This window comes from Drosophila virilis, unplaced genomic scaffold, assembly GCF_030788295.1.
Source record: "Drosophila virilis strain 15010-1051.87 unplaced genomic scaffold, Dvir_AGI_RSII-ME tig00001615, whole genome shotgun sequence".
NCBI classification, from domain to species: Eukaryota; Metazoa; Arthropoda; class Insecta; order Diptera; family Drosophilidae; genus Drosophila; species Drosophila virilis.
In genome coordinates this window covers 66,173-82,172 of record NW_027212849.1, presented here as the reverse complement: position 1 = coordinate 82,172, position 16,000 = coordinate 66,173, and the positions used below count along the sequence as shown (strand labels likewise).

Sequence of the window (16,000 nt, the reverse complement as noted above, 5' to 3'; positions counted from 1 at the left end):
ATGAATTTATATGAAAATCTTTACGTTGTCCAGGATATCCGGAAATTTAAATACTTTAGGAAAGTTATTAAATACAATTACGATTTGTAAAACACTTTCAGGTACTTTATATCTTACAGAAATCACGGCAACACTGATTTATTAAATTTAATATAAATAAAAAATATTAATTATCTATCCTGCTTTCAGCATCATAAGCATTACCAGTATTTGGTACTGTGTGCGGTCTCATAAATATTTCGTTTTTGGTCTGGCCATATGGCCATATGTTTTGTGTGTAGCTGCTTGGCGTAGTCTCAATTCTTTCTATGGTCTATTATGTCTTCATACATCTGGTTTGGAAGGAATGCATATAAATTGGTCAAATATTTTTGCGAATTTGAGCTTCGAGCTAATTTGGAGGCTTGGGCACTTCGGATATACTTGCCGTTGATTATATTCAAATCTACTGCGTAGAGCGGTAAGCTCAATAGGTCCACAATTACTCATTTTACGATTTAACAACACTCAGTATTATGTTGATAAATCTACGACAAAGGTTATGAAAGTATGGACAGGCCTCTAAAAATACATATATACATATATTGGAAAATAATCCCTTCCATGCGCTTTATACAATCGTAATGTGCAGGTGCTATGAAACGTCTTCAAGCAATCGCATTTCGAACTCTATGATGCTGTCATTATAACTACAACCCATACCAAATAAGTCCATCAAAGGAAGAAGATGAACTAACTGGCCTAAATTTACCACACTTCTAGGGACAGAAAACAATAGTGTTTAAGTCGACTGGGAAATATCCTGAGCTACATATTCAAAAATACATACACATGCAAGCCGCTTGCTCATGCACATGCTTTATTTACTCTTAAGTTCCAGTGTTTATTATCCGATTTTTATAAAATGTTCTGGGCATATATGGTATCCAAACCTGTTTAAATACCAGAGATCAAGAATTATAGCGACAACAACAAAATCGATTACTGACGTATACCTCTACGCCACATGGACAGTACGACATCGGCCTAGTATGAATGCCTGGCCCCCAAGACAGCATTGGAAACATTCCGCAACGATAAAGAGGGAACTTGTATGCCCTTGGCAAACTGTAAGCTCCTTCTGCGAACGCATATCAAAGGTAATGCCAAGTAGTTGCAGAGATGAAGAAAATGTTGTGCTTTTTTCTGCTTGTTCCCTACACTGACTGAATAACAAAAGATGCCGACTACTTTTTTCAACAATTTAAGCGAACTAGCTGAAGCAAGTCCAATTAGAAAACCTAAATTCCCCGTCATATTTTTGATGATCGTACTTCCACGTAGTAGAAAAACAGATCTGCTTACACACAACTGACCAGAATGGTGACTTGTGCCTCGATTGCGTCGACAGCCGCTCTAACCGAATCCCAATCTAACCCTGAAGTGACAAAATATAAACAAAAAATAAATGTAAAATTAAACTACATTAAAACTTTTTATTCCCTGAACCCATTAAAAATGGGTATAAAGGTATATTATATTTGTGCAAAATCCAAATGTATGTAACAGGCAGAAGGAAGCATCTCCGACCCCATAAAATATATATATTCTTGATCAGCATCAATAGCCGAGTCGATCTAGCCATGTCCGTCTGTCTGTCCGTCCGTCCGTTCGTATGCATGAGCTCAAGGATCTCAGAACCTATAAGAGCTAGAGACTTGAAATTTTAGATGTAGATGCTCCTAGATCGAGTTTGTTTCCAATAATCGATAACTAACTCCGTTTCCAAGCAATCGATAAAAATCGATATCGACATCCTGTTTTTTTTTTTAGCAAATTGGTTAAATAATAAGAGCTAGAGCCACCAAACATGATATGTTGCTTCTAGAATATTATAGATATTTCAAGTATCTTTCATTTCATACCTATCGCCACCTCCCCGCTACCATTCCAGAGCTATAAATCAAGTTATTAACCCAACTTTTATTGCCAACCAATTTAAACCACAATTTAAATGCAATTGATTTTTTCAGAATACACAAATATTCTATGGTACAATAAGATAAACTGTAGAAAATTTCATAAAGATCGATTAAGAAAAACCAAAGTTATATGCAACTGCGCAATTGAATGGGGCAGCAGCTTTAAGAATTTCTGTATACATGTACACACACATTCATGCGCGTCTGCTTCGCATTCTAATAGCATGGTAATTGCATCTTTTTTTTGTAATGTTATTTTAGTTCCTTTTTTATAAGTACTTAATTGTTGGTGTGGCTGCTGAGTAGAGGCATAGCAAGTGGTGCGGTCTGTCGCGAGTTCTAGGCCTACCGGGGAAAGTATTTTTTTTGCTGGTGTGGCTGTTGAGTAGAGTCGACAGTAAGTAATGCGGTCAGTTGCAAATTCGAGCCCTGCCAAGGGAACTTTTTTTTATTAATTTATTTGGTGTTGGAATAAGAGGGTTCAGGGTATCCCCTAGTCGGGAGCTCCCGACTAGAACCTCTTACTTGTTTATAATGGTATCGGATTGATTCGTGAGATAGAAATTGGATTTATGCGTAGATTTTTATCTGCACATATAACAAAGACTACAAACCCATAATAACATATGTTTTTCAAAGATATTTTCTCACATATTTATTATTATTCTATCAACTTTGTCATGAATGTATAACGTATAGGAGACATCCAACCAATTAAGTATATATAATAGATACGCATGAACCACATCATATTGGACTACTTTATTTTATGGCTATTTTAGCAACAATTATTCTGAAAAAAAGTTTTGTATAAAAGCACTTCTTTTTAATATTGTTATTATTATTACCAAAATTTTTGCGAAGGTGACTTTTAAACCGGGACTTTATAAAATACCGCCCTTTGTAACTTCTTCTTTTAGTTTACCTAAAAATAATTTCGAACAATTAAATTTCACTATTAGGAAAGAAAACGTTAAGAAAATTAAGTAACACACCCCAGAACACGTCAAGGATCTATCAGACAGCAAATGTACACATCTTTATTATATTTCAAGCGTAATTAAGCTCTCAGGATATTAAGATTGCATTTAATGTGTGAATCATTGGTTGACATTTTTTCTAGACAGATCTAAATATTTTATTAAAAAAAAAAAAAAAAAAATATATATATATATATATATATATATATATATATATATATATAATCGACTTGCCCTGATCACAAATATAAAATTTTTTATGGTTGCGGAGATGCTTCTTCCTGCATGTTTTTGTGAATATTTATTTAAAAGGCAGGAAGAAGCATCTCCGCAACCATAAAAAATTTTATATTTGTGATCAGGGCAAGTCGATTATATTTAACCACGTCCGTCTCTTAGAACGCATCGGATTGGAAAACTACGAAGGCTTGAAATTTGAAATAAATAATCTTTTATACGATACGCACATGGAGATTATATTTTTTTCAGTACTCTCATTTCCTTATTATCAATTTTGTGACTTACTTGTATTATAACTCACAAATTATTATAGTTAAATGCACCAATATTGGGCAGTAATTAAAAAGTTGAGATTTGTATACTCTTTTGTTTCACTTCAAATTTTCTTTAAGTGCCGACAGCCCCTGCCACTGTTATCACGCAAAATCAAATAAACATACCATTAAATTTCTTCAAAAACTGGTTTACAAAACACGGAACCTATTAATACAGACGAGTTGTTATACCAGAAGGCCACATGTCACGTTGGAAATTGTGTTGAATGCATTTTTTTTTTAATGCTCAACTGGCCAGGAAATTGGTCGGTTTAAGGTAGTTGCGGGTTCGACATTTGGGTGGACAAGCTTCTGGGTATCCCTTAGTCGGGCACTACCGGCTAGAGCACTCTCATTAGGCTTTTGTTGGGTTAAAAAAGCAAACCTACAATAAATTTAAAAATTCTTACCATCACAACCTCCATCATATCTTTAAAAACTTGCGCTGAAAATTAAAATTATTGAAATAAACCTGATCTGTGTATTATATACACGAATATATATCTCAAACCAGGTACATTTAGCCGTTAAAGTTTCATGATAACGAGTTCACCCAGGCGGACGGACAGAAGGACCGATATTGCTTGATCAACCAATACGTCCGTTGATGCTAATAAAACATATATACAAATATTTGTTTAGCTGGCTCGAGGTTCGCGGTTTTACTAAAAACTAAAATGGAACACACCCAAGGAAACACGTGCTGCGCATCGGCAACCGTATTAAGGTCACTAAACCAAGTGAGAAAAGCAATTGACATTAAAATAATTTTAACAATCAATAAAACATTTGACATACAATATTTTACATGTCGGTGCTTCTTGACACGGAGATTGAAACTATTTGGTTATTCAATAAGAGTTTGTACTAGTGAGCGTAATTTTCAGAGTTTGTTTTGTAGTTTAGTCGTTTGTTGTTTGGTGTACTTAGTATGTGTTACATTTCCAATGTATGTCGTTTGTTGTAGTGCTGGTTTTTCTGTATTATTGTCGGTTCATCAAAGTTTGGTGTGCCGTTGCTTTTTATACAGTGGGTTATTAGTAATGTTTAATTGTTTAACATGAAAATATAGGAAAATGTTGTCTAAAAGTTATTCCATTATTATGTCTGCAATTACCGGCAATCCCATTGGCATTTCATATAATTGTATATATATTTTGTCTTCGTATTCAAAGTACCGGTTTTCTTGAATGCATATGTGTTCTTAAGTTGTTTTGTCCATTTTCGTTTTATTGTGTCCACTGGCAGTTCCATTGATACTGGGAAACAAGGATATCACGTTAAACGATACGAATGTTTCGTAGTAGCTAATTAGAGAATTATTGATGATGGGGGGCGTATGATGGGGATCCGATCGAGAAACATTTAACCCTACAGAACCCTGTAATTTATAAGAATGCCTCGTAAGCTTAGATTGGTACAAAAAACAAGATACAAAGTTGCACACATATAAATACTTAACAAGTTTTCAACAATGTAAAAACAAGAATACCAACTATATACAAAAGTAATGTTTTTTACAAAATACAATATTTCGGGGACAATAAAAATAAGTCCACTAACGTGTGCACGGACATTCCCAACAGAAATGAGACTTCAATTTAAAACAAAAAATTTGTATACAAAGAAAATAACTGATGACCCACTGTATGAAAGGCAACCACACACCAAACTTTGATAAAATAATAAACAGAAAGAACGGCACTACAACAAACGACATTGGAAATGCTACACATGATAGCACTTCAAACAATCAACGACTAAACTACAACACTGACTCTGAAAATTACTTTTTATTGAATAGCCAAACAGTGTCCACGTTAAGAAGACTTGTATGTAAAATGTTTTAATTAATGTTAATTTAATTTAATATTAATAATTTAATGTTAATTTAATTTATCTTCATGTCAATTGCTTTGTTTGTCTTGGTGTTAGTGCCTTGAAGACGGTTGCCGATGTACAAGATGGGTTTACTTGGGTGTGTTCTATTTTTGTTCTTAATAAAACCGCGGACCTCGACCAAGCTAAACAAATATTGATAAAAGGTATAAGTCGCAAAACAAACAATAAAAAATCATTAAAAATATATACTATATATAATAATGCATTCTTCCGCACATTTAAAGTAATGTGCAGCTCCCATGTTGAAGGCAGTACGCTAAGAAAAAAATAAACAAAAATATTTCAGGATCTGCACATTTTACACAGACGGTGTGCTTCATTTCCCAGCTTCATACTCTTAGAAATGTAATCTTAAACTCGTATTTATTGTCTGTCCACCAAAAATTTAGAGCTAATATTAGAGTCCTCATGTATGTAAGTTAACACCCACAAATCGACGTCTGCCCATTCCGCCGAAGTACCGGATGCCATCGCTAGAAAGTAAGTAGCTGCATTGGCCGCTGATATTCGTTGACTTTGCATTGCTGCCGGTCAACGGCTACAGCGACGAAATCCGAATGCCTCGCATGCGCGCGCTGAGTGACCATCCAGAAGTAGTCACGAGGCGTTGGGTCAGCATTCTGCCGTTTTTAAGATTGAATCAAAATGAGAACATCGTTCCTATAATTATTAATATTCGGGTTTGAATCACCAAACTTAGTGTATCATTGCGGCACCCGTCAGACTGTATACAGTTGCACAAACAAAAATGAAAGACCACCAATTTAATTTTCTAAGGAACTAAGCAAAGTGATCAAAATGTGAAACATTTGTAGTGCAATGTAACGAAATATCGATACTTCTAGATTTAAGCACTAATCAAACAACATATAGACTGGAAATCCCATACAAACAGCGTTGTCACAAAAAGTATCGGAGGCATCTGGTCCAAAATCGCGAGTAAGGGGAGTAAGATATATATATGATGTATTTTTAAACCGCTTACTCTACAGGAAAGTGCTTGGCGCACTCTCTTCCATATGATTTGTGCGATAGAACGGCAACGCTGTTAACTCTTATCTCGCTCGCACTTACTCTCAGCTCTCAATGCTCTCTCTATGTTTAGCGATAGTTTCAATGTGTGTGTGTGTGTATTTGTCCGGCCAGCAAAACTGCGCACAAATTCAATTTTTCCCAAATGCTGAGGCATTTCTACCCTTTTGAAGGCACGGCTAATAAGAAATAGAGAAAGGGTTTGCCACGTTGATGCGAAATTCTTGCATTTTAGCTCGTTATCGTTGGTAAGCGTACCCAAGCGTTGCCATGTGTGCATTTAAAATATTTTGGACTCGCTATTCACGCATACTTGCATATTTTGTATATGAATATAAGCATTTATGCGCTTGTGTGCCTGTTGCTTGCCTGCCTGCCTGTCCCCGATGCAACTTTAACAAGATTTTAGGACACACATACAAATGTCTGTGAATGGGCTGATCATGGGCGCAAAAGAAAATACATTATTGGCACGTGTCTGACGCGCGCCCTTCTTTTTAATGATTTTGATGAAACGATCCCTAAACATAGAGAAAGCATTGAGAGCTGAGAGTAAGTGCGAGCGAGATAAAAGTTAACAGCGTTGCCGTTCTATCGCACAAATCATATGGAAGGGAGTGCGCCAAGCACTTTCCTGTAGAGTAAGCGGTTCAAAAATACATCATATGTTATCTTACTCGCTTACTCGGGAGTTTGGACCAGATGCCACCGATACATTTTGTGTCTACTTCTTGTACTCATGTCTAGTCTATATGTTGTTTGGTTAGTGATTTAAGGAAACGCCTGATATCAATATTTTGAAATAAAGTGATCGGCGCATAATATTATCAAGATTTCATATGTAGGGTCCATATCTCTAGAACTGTGTGAAAACCGACAGGATAACAACATTCATGACATTTTTTTAGCCCCTGAAAATGATTATGTTACGGTAATAAATCCCTTTTTAAATGCATTTGTACACACACGGATTTTTTACGGGTTAAGACAATCGGATGCTATAAAATAAATGAAAGCAGTTTTTAATTTATTTGTAGCAAATTTCCCAAATACCGGGTGTTAAGTCACTAATATAATACCGACTGAAGAGCTACGAATTCGAAATTCGCTAAGACAGCGTTTTGGGAAATTTCATCCGTAAGTGTAGAAAACCACCTAATCCTCAAACTCATTTTCATAGATTTTTATTCCAATTAAATTTTCAGTTAACCCATGAAAATTTATTTCGCAGAATCCAAGCTTCCTTGATGGAGCATTCGATACGAACATTTTTTGCGAAACTGTAAACTTATTTTCAAAGAACTTTTCGTAAGAACTTAATATGTTGGTAAGATTTTGGAAATCCCCGCAACTGTGATAAATGGGCGGAAAACGGATGCATGGAAATTTATTGTTGACTATCTAATCGGCTTTAAAATCATTTTGAAAGATCTTTGCAAAATTCATCTGATAAGTGATTCACATTCTTCGCAAAATCCATCCCTTTTGAATGAAAAGTGAAGGTCAAAGGATTATTGAACGAAAGTTTATTTTTGGCATAAAGATTCTCACACCTACTTTAAACTTTCTTTCTTTGTTCGATGAACTTTAAACTGAATTTGAACTATCTATTTAAAGAATAGCTTAAGACATGAAGTTCAAGATAGTAAGATTATATTTATATTTTCCACGATCTGGAAATAGTTGATATTACATTTAGAATTTAAGGCACAAAACTTGCCACGGGCAACGTTTAGTATATATGTATGTATGTATGTACGTAGTATAGTATATATGTAATTGAAATATATATCAATTTTTACAGATATATTCACAGTTAATTAATTTTAGTGAATTCAGTCATTTTCATGCATCTTTTGTATGCAAAGTCAAACTTATGTGCATAAAAGATTCATGTGACCTCTTCGAACAATGGTTTGCACTTAAGTCTGCCGACACGTACATAAATATACACAAAATACTAATGTAATAAATTCCTGGAATTAATTATATTTGAATTGTTGACGAGTGGCGCTATATTAGATTAGCTATTTATATATTATTTATAAATATGTATATTCATCGCCGTTAATGTACATTCCGCAATAAATTTACATACATACGAGTGTATATATCCATAATGTACAATATACATGTACATATATATCCACACATACGTATATTTATATGAAGCTTGGAAATATTGACAACCTATGTACATAAAAATATTGTTATTTGACAAATCATGCCAATTTAATCATTTGTAAATGCTACTACTTACACATAAATGATTTAAAAACTTTGTTTCAAGCTAACGTAGGTACTTTTATAATATTTTAAAACACATTCATAGTATCTTATACCATACCATTATTTAATTTGGATAGATTATGAGATTGCTCCAATATCAATTATACAAATTAAATAAAAAAAAAGTATTTAATACAAATTTACATACATATGATTAAATACGTATACCAGAGTTGTATAACAATGTTGATTTTCGATTATTTCATAAAACGGAATTGCCAAAATCGACGATTCTGTGGATAATTGCCTATAACAACATAGCGTCACTATTTACTATAATTGAAATCAAAGTACTCTTCTATATACATACATATGTGGAAAAGTAATCGATAATTATATAAAAACATAAACATATATGGTGTAATATATCAGTATTAACATATTTATATACATATATATTTATATCCCTATAACCTAACGCAGAGCTTCAGGAATCGAGGTTTTGTGCAACTGAAGTGTAGTCGTTTTTTAAATTGAACTCATTATATATGGGTCAAAATAATTATAAAAATGGCTTTGCTCAAATTAATGTAACAGGCAGAGCGAGGCATCATCGAACCCATAAAGAACATATTCATATACAATCACCGATAACTCGCTAAATTTTCAAGAAATTGATAAGAATCAATATACAACATTTTTTGTTTATCATGGGTACATTAAAGCACTAACCATACAATGTAAAGACATACCAAATGGAACTTTTTATCGAAACAAGAAAAATCGAAACGAGGCGACCCCAATGGTACCTGCGACCATTTTAGTGTGCCCAGACAGAGTAAGACTGCTGAGAGTGGCAGCCGAACGCCGGCCTCAAAAGCCGAACGTTCGGTATGAAGCCGCATCTCGCTCAGCGCACAACGTCGCGGCTGATGATGCGTTCTCTTAATATATGTACATATGTATGCCATTTTTAAGTCCTTATAGCCCAAAAACATATGTATGTGTGTAGGCATGTACCTCGTTCATTGCTTTGCGCACTTGCGGCCATCTCTTTCTCCCTCCCCGAGATCTACAAACATTCCTATGTTTGTGTTGTGCGGATGTGCGCACAAGTAGATCGCGGCGTTTGTCGCGAGCCAGAGGTTATTTCTTCAATTGTATGCCTTTTGTGCCTGTGGTAGCAATAGGCATTCACATTTAAATGCTCTATTATGTATTTCTTCGTCCAGTCAGGCATGATGAGAAGAATTTGATCTAATTTTATTTAATACACAATTAATTGACCTAAATGAAATATTTAAATTTATTTTCTATTTACTGTAGGGACCTAATATGCTTAAAATTCAAAAATATCTAAGTCGTATTTCTGCAAAGGTAATTCATCGTCGGCTTGTAAGAATTTTCAGAAAAGGTCAAAAATTTCCAATGTTCCATTTTTGCAACTTGCTGCTTGTGCACACGCACACTCTTTTGAGTAAGCAGTTGTGTGATATTATTAAAGGGTTTGGCATGATCATGTGCAAATAGCTGTTTCCCATGCTTGTTAAAAGTTGGCATGTGTGCATGATAACTTTTTGGGCCGGCCAACCACGCACAGTTACACACTTTTCTAAATGGATGGAGGCATTAATGCGTTCGTGTGCATGTCGGTTGCCTGCCTGCCTGGCTGCCCGATGCAAATTTGATAAAATTTTATGTTTTTGGCATTTGTGAATTTCGAGCCCTGCGCACACACACACACTCAAACAGACACTCACAAATGTGTGCGAATGAGCTGATCAATGGTTGGTCGTGAGACAGAAATATTTTTATCAATGGGTGCGTAAATTTGGGCTATCGATTTTTATCGATCATACATACGGACGGACGGACAGACAGAAGAAGAAGAATATATGAATATATATACTTTATTTGGTCGGAGATGCTTCCTTCTGCCTGTTACATACATTTAGATTTTGCACAAATACAAAATACCATTATATCCATTTTTAATGGGTTCAGGGTATTAAAAGAGAATTGTTGGTCATGTGCTATAAAACTACCTATATGTTACAAAAGAAATAGACATCTTCAGCGTCCGCCAACTTCTGACATTTATAGTTTTTGTGAACGCATTCTTAGAATAATTCAATGATTGGGTTTATTATCAAAGGGCCAATCATGGCAAATATTAATAGCTTGCAAAACGACGCAACCACCGTTCTCAGTGTGAGAGTAATTTTTGGATCTTCCCGCACTTTGGCAAAAAAAAAAAAACAGTCACATTACGTCAGCGATAAAAGTTCTATTATCGAAACATTAAAGCTTGTGTTATCACACCAAAACATTGTAAATGCTTAATATTGTAACCTTCGATATTGTCGTTATGTTTACCGGTACTTAAGCTTAGATTAATCAGAGTAGCTGTAAGTAACGAAGTAAATAGTTACTGACGAGTGCCATACGAAGGTGGTGTTGCAATTTGAGCACTGTAAATTTTACGCCAGTCGGCTGTTAAGCCCTATGTTAGCGTATTGTGCGCAGTAGTGTTATAGCCTCTGTCCACTAGTTTAAGAAATGTCAAATTTTCAAAATTCACATATTGGTGTTCCACCGGTTGTTGGTAACATGTGAGTGGCAAAAATACCGCTTTTTAAATAAAAAGCTGATCGAGTTACTTTAATTTACGTAAGCGCCGTAAAGTTTTTCTTCCAAAACTCAAAAATTGCGCTTTCGAAGTAAGGGCTCCATATTAGGCACTCTTTTCGAGATTTCGCCATGTTTAAATTGTAAAAACCGCCACTTACCTTCGTTGATATATCAGCTGCTTATGGTTATGATACTTTACCATTTTTCACAACATCGATAGAAATCTCGATTAACCGTCGCAAAAATACTAAATGTTCGGGGTGAATTTAAACATTTTTCAAAAATTTGAAATTTTGAAAGATGTGTGAAATGTTTTTTCTTATAGAAAAACGCGCTGGCCGCATTTTTTACATTTTGCAATATTATATATGTTAAAACATAGATTATATTCCCATAAAATCTTACTGCAGTCTTTCCTCCTGCGACTCACGAAAGTAATGAGCAAGAGGCTGAAGTAATGGCGGCAGCAAGCCGAAAACAATATGCTCGCATATTCAGAGGGCAACAATCCATAACATGTTACGGAACTGCTTGTTTCTCAGTGGGCCGCGCCGGCTGGCTCATCGGATTCTCTGGGTGTGGTCCCATCCCTGGCCCGCAGTCCGCACAATCGATAACAACAAAGCTACACGTCTGTAGCAAAACAGACTCACACAACACTACTCAAAATGAACCGCATAATCGATAACAAATATTCGGAACTACTAACTCATGAACAAAATACACAGCTGTAACTATGAAAATGTAAACAACAAAGGTAAGACACTCAATATAAATTAACAAAAAAACACTATTTATCCACCTTACTCTTCCAGATCGGGCCCCGGTTCCGGACCCAGCGTACCCGCCCTACCATGAGACGATCACCTCCACTCGTCTCCCTCATTTTGGCCACCAAATGGCCTATATTAGCCCGTGTCGGCCATAATGCCCACTCTCCCCAGCAATATTATTTTAGCCGGACATGATTTCTTTCAATAGGTGCGTATAATTGGTTGCGTTTTCTTAAAATGTATAACAATCATAATCATTGCTTATGGCATTTATCTTGCAGCTGTTTAGGATCTCATGCAAGCGGATAATTCATTAACTTCACAGGTGCGTATTACTGCTGCATATATTTATACTAATTGACACAGCGCATTAATTCCTAAATTTTTCTCTTATCTTATAGAATTAATTTTTTTTTATTTTTTTTACAACACTGAATGGAACAGGCGACGAAACACTACAAGGATATTGCTAGTCGCCGCAAAAGAAACGCGCAATGAGGCACTTTAGAGGCAATCGTTGCCCCGATTTAGGAACAATGGCCCGCACAATTACTTAAAACTGGGTATGTCACGTATTGTGTATTGTATGTATTAAATCGCTTAATTCTACCTTACCCTACCTAAAGAGCTCTCTGGGGGTGGTAAGGGGCGATATAAATGCGTAAATTCAAATTAGGTAAGTATGTGAGCATAGTTCGCGCAAGAGTTAATTTTAGATTTTTTTTTTATATTTTACAGGCGCAGATGCATCACCGTTGGAGTTTTCCTCACCGCTCGCACTCTAAAGTGAAGCTCGGCGTAAGTGCCTATGTATGTATGAATATATTTTATAAATACAAATTAACCAAATTTAACGATAAAAAAAATCTACTCCTTTTCAGGGAGTGCAATTAGGAGTCTTCTTCTGACTCGGCCAGGGGCTCGAACGAGGATGGGCAAAACAATGGAACGGACTCACTCGGTGGATGTGGGCGGGGTCTCGCCTGTGGCCGCTTCTTCGTTGTTGGAGCCCGGTCGTTGGTGGCTCGTCTCGTCGCCTTCACGTTTGCGCCGACGCTTGCTGGCGGCGTCGCGGATATGGCTGGTTTGCGCCGCTGCACTGAATCCTGGCCTTGAATATTTCGTGGGCCTCTCTGGTGCGCGAGCTGGTCTCCTTGGTGCCGGAGCCGTTAATTTTTGGCTTATCTGGTCCGTCTCTCGTCGCACTTAAGTTTTAAGTCTCTTTAAATTTTTTTATTATATTTTTCTTTGTGACTCGAGCGGTTTGATTTATATATATTTATTACATGGCAAAGAACACAAAAACAAAACTTTTATTCGTCTGTTAAGCCATTGGTTTTATGTGCCGGCTTAATTTTTCAGAAGGGAAAAAAATTTTTACTCTGTCGAGCAGAAATGCAATGTCCAACTTTTATCTCACTTCGAGCTGGCACGCCCGCCGTTAACCGCTGAACAAATCGAACTCCTCGACATTTTTGGCAGCCACACCATCGGTGCCGAATTTCGGCACACGCATACATTTGCGAGGCGGGCACCGTTGCTGCTCATCTGCACAGCTGCATTTTTTTGGGTCAACGGCCCAAATGAAGGCCAAGGGCATATCCAAGGGCATGCGATCCACTCTCCTCGTATTCCCTTTAAGAGCGAAACGGGCGGCCAATAGCAATCGCCGCTTTTGGCGCCGTGGATCGCATGTCTGGCGTTGCCACCCTTCAAAATTTTGGGCTCCGCCGTGGGCCCAGCTTCACCCCGCATACTCCGACCATACGCCAAAAAGATATCGGCGTGGCCGATAATATCGCACGCAACCAACTGAGTAACCCTCGGTGCTGCCGATAACGTCAAATGCAACATCACCACGCAGATTATTGTAACGACATGAAGGACAGTTACAAGGAATCTGCGTGCGCATTTCATGGATTGACCCAGCCGGCTAATAACGATGCCCAACGTAGGCCACACCCACGACAAGTAATCTATATTTTTTTTTTGCTGACCCAAAAAAAAAGGGGGGACTGGCGCTGCCGCCGCCGTTGCCTGGCAAGGAGGTGAGCAAATTACGATTATGTTCGTATATCTTTTGCGTGGAAGACGCCTAGCACGCGTCCCTGGAGATCTTCCAACTCGTAGGCGTTGGTTCCCACGGCTCGGACGACGCGGCTCTTCAAGAACTTCCGGGCGAACTTGGCATTGAAGGCTTTGCCGAAGCTGCTTAGTGCGAAGTTGCGCCTCCACACTTCCTGTCCCGGTTCCAGATGGAGCTGTCGCGCGCGGTGGTCGTACCGTTGGCGACTTCGCTCGTATGCGGTGTGCAGGTGGTCCTTGACTTGGCTTCGGATTACAGCCAGTCTGTCCTTTGCGTCAAGGTCAGAAATACTGTGGTCGGCCAATGATCTCAGCTTCCTGGCCAGTTTGTAACTGGAACCATTCAGGTACATCTGCTGTCCAAAGACCGCGAAGAACGGAGTGACTCCCGTAGCGCTGTGGACCGCATTCCGGATCGCCACTTCCACCTCTGGTAGGTACGCGTCCCATTCCCGATGATCCTGACCCAGGTAGGTTCGGATTGCCGACAGCACTGTGCGGTTCACGCGTTCGGCGGCGTTGCTCTGAGGCGAATACACTGGTGTGCGCAGGTGAGTAATGCCAAACGCCTGGACCATCGCATCGAACGACTTTGACACGAATTGTCGTCCATTATCCGAATGGATCACTTCCGGCACGCCAAATTTGAAGAACACCTCATGCACTAGGAAGTTCACGACATCCGCCGCGGTGGCTTCCCTCATGGCCTTCAGGAAGGTAAACTTCGAGAAGTGGTCTACGACGACGAATATCCACGCATGCCCTCGTTTCGACCGTGGATACTTCCCCAAGAAGTCGATATATAGCTTCTGGAAGGGGCGGTCGGTGCGCACTTCTTCCCCAATTCCGACCTGCATTCGGTAGTTCTGTGCCTTGGTCTCCTTGCATGTATCGCATTTCCGAACATAGTCCCTGACTTGTATGGCCATGTTGGGCCAATAATATTGCCTGCGCAGCGCGTGCAGCGTTTTCCTCATGCCTCCATGAGCTGACGTCTCGTCCGCGTGTGCTTGTTGGATGAGTCCTGCCGTCAGCGACTCCGGCACCCAGAGCTTCCAACTTGTGCCTTCGACCTCATCCTCCAAGCTCTCGTGCACGGTCCTCTTGAACAGAAGTCCGTCCTGCACTCTAAGGTCCGGCAACTTCCCTTGTTGGCTCATCACCTCTCTTATCAGCTCTCGATATTCGGTGCTCTCGAACTCCGGGGTCTGAAATCCCAACAGATCTTCCGGGGTCAGTTCGACCTCTTCCACGCTTCGGGACAATGTGTCTGCGACGACGTTGTCGGCTCCCTTGCGGTACTGCATGGAGAAAGGGAACGCTTGCAGTTCGAGGGACCACCTGGCTAATCTCCCGCTCAAGTCTTTGAGACTCATAAGCCACTGCAGACTCGCATGATCGGTGATTACCGTGAACGGCATCATCTCCACGTACGGCCGGAATCGATGTATGGCCAGTTTGGCGGCTAGGCATTCCTTCTCGGTCACCGAATAGTTGATCTGGTGCTTGTTGAGTTTGGCCGAGAAGAATGCGATCGGCCTTTCCTGTTGTTCGTCGTCTAGCTGGAACAACACGGCTCCTACTCCGTAGTGAGATGCGTCGCATTGGATGAAGAATGGTCTTCGAAAATCTGCGTGAACTAACACCGGGGCTGTGGTGAGGGCTAACTTTAAGCTCTCTATGGCTTCTATGGCCTCGTCGCTCAACACAAATCTACCCGTTCTCTTCTTAAGGGCATCAGTCAACGGTACCGATATCTCAGCGAAATTCTTTATGAATCGGCGGTACCCCCCGCCGTACCTAAGAAGCTTCGTAGTTCCTTGACCGTCCTCGGATTCGGGATGTTCCGGATC

General features: G+C 38.7%; 1 protein-coding gene and 1 long non-coding RNA gene across 5 annotated transcripts in view; one reads left to right on the top strand and one right to left on the bottom strand.

Annotated features, from left to right (window-relative positions):
• Positions 1–8,971, bottom strand: part of LOC6635308 (stromal interaction molecule homolog) — a 116,399-nt gene extending 107,428 nt beyond the window's left edge. Inside the window, exon 1 of one of the 4 annotated variants that reach the window (XR_011417310.1) lies at positions 8,777–8,928. The gene's annotated coding sequence lies outside the window, so the exon portion shown is untranslated. Of the gene's footprint in view, positions 1–8,689 lie in introns of all 4 variants that reach the window. The other 3 variants (XM_032433306.2, XM_032433305.2, XM_070210954.1) reach the window with 3 other exon arrangements.
• A 2,870-nt stretch (positions 8,972–11,841) lies between these two features.
• On the top strand, positions 11,842–12,774 carry LOC116649987 (uncharacterized). Its single transcript, XR_004302970.2, has 5 exons — positions 11,842–12,046; positions 12,105–12,270; positions 12,344–12,387; positions 12,464–12,625; positions 12,689–12,774. It is a non-coding gene; the product is annotated as an uncharacterized lncRNA (long non-coding RNA).
• Positions 12,775–16,000: the final 3,226 nt, after the last annotated feature.